The 6884-nt window shown below is 38.7% G+C and overlaps 1 long non-coding RNA gene across 7 annotated transcripts in view; it reads left to right on the top strand.

Annotated features, from left to right (window-relative positions):
• The first annotated feature begins 72 nt into the window (after window positions 1-72).
• Window positions 73-6884, top strand: part of LOC140626446 (uncharacterized) — a 53672-nt gene continuing 46860 nt past the window's right edge. For 5 of the 7 annotated variants that reach the window (XR_012025591.1, XR_012025588.1, XR_012025590.1 and 2 more), the window contains exons 1-3: window positions 73-311; window positions 2040-2215; window positions 5726-5901. This is a non-coding gene — a long non-coding RNA (uncharacterized lncRNA). Of the gene's footprint in view, window positions 489-2039; window positions 2216-5725; window positions 5902-6884 lie in introns of all 7 variants that reach the window. The other 2 variants (XR_012025594.1, XR_012025593.1) reach the window with 2 other exon arrangements.

Genomic DNA, 6884 nt, shown 5'->3' with positions numbered 1-6884 from the left:
AATCTCTGGGCACCTGAGTGACCCAGAAGCTCATAACCTGCATCACAAAGAGCCTTAATGACATCTCCTTCCAGGGCTCCAACGGCTTCTTGTGTTCAAGTGAACAACGAAACTGGTCCCCTCTTGCTCTTTGAGCTGAGGTTGCCAGAAGAACAAGAAATGAAATTTAAGTTGGTTTGGGGTGTGCTGCTCATCAGACATAGAAAACAGAGTTCTGGTGTCTCACAGAGGCCTTTCAAAATGCACCTCAAGGAACGAAGCATATGCCACCTTCCTCGGCAGATCCCAGAGCCAACATCAACCAGAAAGAGGTAGAGCATGGAATGAATGCTGTTTTGCAACTGGGGAATCTGCCAGACTTTCAAGAGTGTAGCAAGGTTTAAGCAACAAAGTCCCAAGTCATGGAACTTTGACCTTTTCTTCTGCTTCTGCCTCCAGTATCTGAATCCAAGTCCTGTGGATTCTTCCTCATTGCTTCTCATATATAGGTCTGTGTTATCTCCTATCTACATTACTGACAAATTCCCTGGACATTCTCTGTTTCCAGTCTCATGTCCCCATAGTTAATCGTAGTGGTGAGGAATCAGATTAATCTTCCCAAGATATCCCATTGGCCATGCTGCTATTCTGTCAAAAAAAACTCATGCTTTTCCATCAGTGGCCATGGAAATTAGACTAGTAGAGTGTGTGTTTGTGTGTATGAACTTTTGGTGGCCCGTTAAAGCAATTGCTCCAAAGAGATTGTGTCAAGTGTAAAAGGTCTGTAAGTCTCATATTTTATCAGAATCAGATTAAGTTGGTTAACATTTAAATCCCTAATCTTTGGGTAAAATCCATGTCCCCAGAAACTGTATTGTTTATCCTATACCTGCTCGGACTGATCCCCACTCCCGTCTCCTCTGCCTAAACCAAATGTTTAGACTTAGACTTGGAAACAAATCTGCCTCACGTGATGGCCAAAATTTTAGACAAGTTGACCAATGGAGGCAGTCTTTAATCTCGCCATCTGTCACACTTGATAACTCTTGACCATCCCATACAAACTCACACTCTTGCTTGCTCATTTTATTTCCTTGACTCTACAGTTTTATTACTACCATCCACTTAAAAATAAAAACTATCCTAATTACTAAATAAGATGTCTTTTGTCCTTTGACATTTGTTTTCCTAAGAATATTGGCCAAACCCAAAGTGGTGACCAAACACACTCTTAAGTGAACCAGACTTCATGAATTCCTGAGGCATCTATAGATTATCAGCCAGACAAATGCACCCAAATTCTCAATAATTAACATGGATTCAATTACGAAAACACTGTCCACTCCACACTTTAATTCCCATAAACAATTTGTCACACCTTGTTCCTCCCTCAGTTCTGCCATAGTCCATCTAAAACTTCTAGCATTTTTAAATTTTTCTTTGTCTCCCTCATCAACCAGCTCAATGCTTGGCATATGATAGGTGCTTAATAAAGACATTATGGAATATACTGAATGAGTAATAACTATAGTTATAGTCACACGGAAGCACTCTGAAGGCTATAGAATGATTCAAAATTTGGGTGTGTCAAGATCTACCAATTTTTGGAGTCATGAAATTAGAAATTCTCTCCACAAGGAAATTTTATAGTTCAATGAAAAGGAAGGCTATTGTTGATGGAATCAACAAGAGTCAGGTAGCTAGTGGATGCATGACAAATGTGTCAGATTACTAAAAGCAGAAAGGCACCAAAGAGCTCTTGAAAGATTTTTGTGTAAATAAACGATTGGGGTACACTTTCCTAAATATATGTTCAAGAAGAAAAATGCTAATCTTGACCTTTGTAATCCATCATCCTCACTTCTAAAATATAATTTGCTTTGGGTTTCTATAGGTTTTTTTTCCACTAGTATGGTAATTAAGAATCCTGCCATTTCAATTTCAGAGAAATTTGAATTAAGCATTTTATGAGACCATGTGGGTACAGTTTGAATCTATGAAAGAAGGAAATTGAACATTAAGCATTAACACCTTGCTCTTGCTCTACCACACCTTCCAAGGGCTCGCATACGGAGAACACTTGTGATGGAGTGCCAACTTTTCGTGCCGCTTTGCATAGCCAGCTTACATTTAGGGCTCCTATTAACTTGAAAGAGAGTTCCAGGTGCATTCAAGTTCTGCTGAAGAAATGGAAATTTGGAAGCTTTATTATTAGCTTAGGCCATTTTCAACTCACGTGAGCAAGAGATGGAGAAAAGTTATTAGAATTTATTTTTTCTCCCTTTTTTTTATAGCTGCTGCTCTTAGGTCTGATGTAAAACCACATACAAATATAGATGCTTAGACAAAAGTGTAGGGGCTTTTTCTTTTTCTGTGACAAAACAGTATGGGTCTCCCATTTCTTCATCAACACAGGCTTCAACATGACTTTAAATAAATGTCCATATAGGCATAAAATTTTAGCTTTTGGCTCCCAAATAACAGAAATGTTTCAGCAATAAGGAGTAGAAAAATATTCTAACAAATAGAAATGGAGCATTTGTTGGAAATCTACAAAAATAGCTCCCAGAAGCCCAGGATAGGATGTGAAAACAAACAGGAAAGTCTCAGGAGCCACACAACTGTTGACCTCTTTGTTCTCTAAATGTGCATTGAGTTCTTTTTTCTCCCTCCACTGGGGAGCTGTTTTCTCAAAAATAATTAAATGTAGCATTAATGTAGCTCATGCCATGGTGTGATGTTCACTAGGTCTCTTAGTCCAAGGGAACAGAAAGATCACTTACTATTCCTTTGCCTCCAATCCAGCCTTAGGCTCTTTTCTATCTTATGCTCTGGGATATATAATGTGATTAGTCAAGTTTGAGTCAAATATCCAGCTCTAGTCAAACATGGGAGAAGCAGGGCCATGTGGAACAAATATGGCTGCAGGAGCTCTTATCTTTCTTCCTGTCTTTTTTTCCTTTAAAGTTTGTGAATGCCTATCCCACCAAGAAATATGTCCTTTGCCTAAACAGGAATGCTGCAGATGTGATCTAAAGTACACTGTGACCCACTGAGGCACCGAAAGGGGCTCCTCCCTCCTCCCAAAGGCCTTTCTTTTCTCCTTTTTTACATCTCCCAGCATCCCTGTGCCTTATCAGACTGTTATCCTCAATCCTTTTCTTGGCTGCTCACCTTCTTATCTCTCCCCTTTCCTTGTCAGGGGAAATAGCATTAGACTAGAGCAGTGATTCTCCAACTTGAGCTGTATCAAGATCCTCTGGAGGGCTGGTTAAAGTGCAGATTTCTGAGCCTCATGCCCGGTTTCTGAGTCAGTAGGTTTGTAGTAAGGACCTGAGAATTTGCATTTCTATCAACTTCTGGATGGCTCTTGTGCTGATGGTCTGGGGACCATACCTAGAGAACTTTTGGACTAGAGAGTAGAAAAGAATTACTGCAATTCAATGTCCTCACTATAGCATCAAGTTCATCATTGAAATGACTTGAGATGGTTGAGAAACTACTGTATTAAAGTCAGTAAATCTAAGACATGTTTCCAGTCCTCAGTGATCTAGCTAGAGAAGTAGGGCATAGCTGTCTTTAGATGGTGGCATAGTTGGGCTATTCTTGTCATTGTCTTGGGAATCGTACTAATATGAGATCACTTCTTTGCTCTCATCTGTAAGCAAGAATGATCACCATCATATCTACTTTGTAGAGCTGTTGGGAAAACTCAAGTAGGCAATACATTTGTAAATTTAAAAGTGCTATAAAATATGAGATATTATGGCTTGTTTTTATTTTTTTAAGAGTCTCCACACTTTTTAATTTTTAAATTAACATACAATGAAATTCATCTTTATTTTTGTGTACAGTTCTATGAATTTTAGCACATGTATGGAGTCAGGTAATCACCAGCATTATAAGGATACATGATCATCCCATCATTGCAAACAGCTCCCTTGTGCTAGCTTTTGGAAGTCATATCCTCTCTTTTTCCCTAATCTTTGGCAACCAAAATTGGTTCTCTATTACTATAGTTTTGTCTTTTTGAGACACAAATGAAATCATGCAGTATGTAATCACTTGAGATTGGCTTTCTTCACTCAGCAGAATGTCTTTGAGATTCATCTGAATTGTTGCATATAACAATAGTATGCTTCTTTTTTCGTTGAGAAGCATTCCATTGAATACATATGGCTTGTTTTTATTTTTTATTTTATTTTATTTTTTTGTTTAAAGATTTTATTTATTTACTCATGAGGGATATATAGAGAGAAATAGAGAGAGAGAGAGAGAGAGAGAGAGAGGCAGAGACACAGGCAGAGGGAGAAGCAGGCTCCATTCAGGGAGCCCATGTGGGACTCGATTCCAGGTCTCCAGGTTTAGGCCCTGGGCTGAAGGTGGCGCTAAACCGCTGAGCCACCGGGGCTGCCCATATGGCTTGTTTTTAATGTACTTGTAGTGTCCTAGTGTGTGGGCCCCATGAATCTTCCCCCTAAAGATCAGCCCTTAGTTTATCTTCCTGCCTCCCTGGCTATACTTCCTTACAGGAATTTTAGACAATCTATTCACATTTTCCAGAGTTGCTGCGACCTGGATTCTTACTATTTTCACCCCTCTTTCCACTCCTTTAGTCCTCTGAAATCTTGGTCTTGCATGAGTTGTCAATTTTTCTTTTAGACTACTATTCTGTTTTCTCCTTTGAGTTGTCTCGACACAGCAACCAGAACATCTTTCTCTGAAATAAGTGAGGCCATGTTAACCTACTGCTCAAATTCTTTCAAAAGCTCTTCTTTGCTCTTAGATCTATAAGGTCTTGGGTAATTTGGGTCTTGCCTTATTTTTCCAAATTCATTCTAAACCATCTCTTTGCTCCTCATGACCTATATAAGTTTCCCTTCTATTGCCAGAACACAACTGAGCCTTTCTTAGCTCTTTCCTTTACCCGGAAAATTATTTTTCCAACTTTCACCATAGCTAATTTATTCTCTGCCTTTGACACTCAGTTGACTGTTACCTCAGGTGCTTCTTTGTATCATATCTCCATATCCATTTCCTTTATAGCCTCATATAATTTTCTTTTATTTGCTTTCTCTGTTTACTTATTTGCTTTTTAGCTCCCCTGTTAAACTATAAGCAGCCATGAAAGCAGCTACCCATTTGGAAAACTCTTTCAGTGCCCATAGTGGACACTCAGTGCAGAATGAATGAAAGGTTGAGTAATCCTCTCAAAAACTGACATCTAGATAGCCATCTAGATGATCTCCTTGCTCCTGTTTTATTTTTTTCTTCCTCTTCTTTAGGAAAAACAGCCCAACATGGTCAGATGTGCCATTTTTTTAAAGTACTGCTTTTATTGTATTACTTTTCTGTCTAATGAGCCTCTCTCTCTCTCTCTCTCTCAAATAGAATATCAATCTAAACTTGCATGGATTTTTGTTGTATGAAGTGTGACTCTGAAGTTTTAAACTTTTTTACCTGGGGCAGGCCGTATAACCTCTGTAAGCCTAGATTCTTTCTCCACAATGGGTAAAGATTCACAGGTTATAGTGATACTTGAATGAGAGTGACATATGTCAAGTTCTTAACATGCTGCTGCAAGGCACAGGGTGAGAGATAAATGGATATTAGCCACATACCTAGCATACGTATCTGCTCAAAATCAGGTCTTCTTGCCATTCCAGTGTCCGATTACAGTTTCCCCAGATGCACATCACCTCTGCTACACTGGCAGTAGTAACCTTCCTCTTCTGGGATTTTCTAGGTGCTACCATCCTCAAACCACTAACATTTCAAATGCTATCTCTACTCTAAAGCCTACTCTGAGCCCATCGTGATCACCCACTAACTGAAGGGGGACAACAGTTTTGGCCATGGAGAAGGAGAAAGAACTTTAGCAGGCACTGAATTTTTACTTGGTGCTAGGTTCAAGACAAGAAGGTATTTCCATTTATTCTATTTTATGATGCCTCAGTAAATTCTTACAATACTCTGATCTTAGCAGTGTTATTTTCTCTCATTTCTGGATGAGAAAACTGTGTCTCAGGAGAGGAAGGAATTAGCTAAATAAATGGTTCCAGCCAATTTCTAACTTGGTTTTACAATAGATATAAAGAAATCCATCACCTAATTATAAAGTTATTGTAATTAAAAATGAAAGAAAGAAAGAAAGAAAGAAAAGAAAGAAAAGAAAAGAAAAGAAAAGAAAAGAAAGAAAGGAAAGAAAGAAAGAAAGAAAGAAAGAAAGAAAGAAAGAAAGAAAAAAAAAAGAAAGAGAAAGAAAGAAAGACTAGTCTCCTGGAGAGCCAAAATGCCACACCAAATGCCCAAAAACAAAGAACAATCTGGAGTCAGTTTAGGTCATTAGGCTAGTTGCACACACACACACACACACACACACACACACACACACATACAAATGAGCATATTGGCATCTTGACTGTAGGTGCAGATGCAGCTAACCAAAAATGAAGACAAGAGCACAAGAGTTCTCAAAATTATATTTCTAAGACAAAGTTAGGGCAACAACATGCCAGAGGTAGGAAGCTCAGGCTCCCACACTAGCCTAAGGCAGAAGGATAAAGCAATAGACTGTTTTGGGTGATAATCTCAAAGACTTCAAAACAAAACAAAACAAAAAACAGCCTTGAATTATATCAGTAGATCTCATCCCTGTACATTAGAAATCATGTGAAATCATTAGAAATCATGTGAAAATGCCATTTTCTGAACCCAGCAACAGACACAGAGACTCACTGGACTTAGTCTTGGTTGGGGTCCAAATGTTATAGTTTTAAAGTTCTCTGAGTGATTCTAATGGAAAGCCAGTGAAAACCGGTAGGTTATAGGGAACAGAAGTCCAATGGTTCTCAAAGATTGGTCCTGGAACCAATAGCATCATTAACACCTGTAGACTTGTTAGA

This window comes from Canis lupus, chromosome 37 (assembly GCF_048164855.1).
Source record: "Canis lupus baileyi chromosome 37, mCanLup2.hap1, whole genome shotgun sequence".
In the NCBI taxonomy this organism is placed as follows: Eukaryota; Metazoa; Chordata; class Mammalia; order Carnivora; family Canidae; genus Canis; species Canis lupus.
The sequence above is the reverse complement of the archived record's forward strand: the minus strand, read 5'-3'. Positions and strand labels throughout refer to the sequence as shown.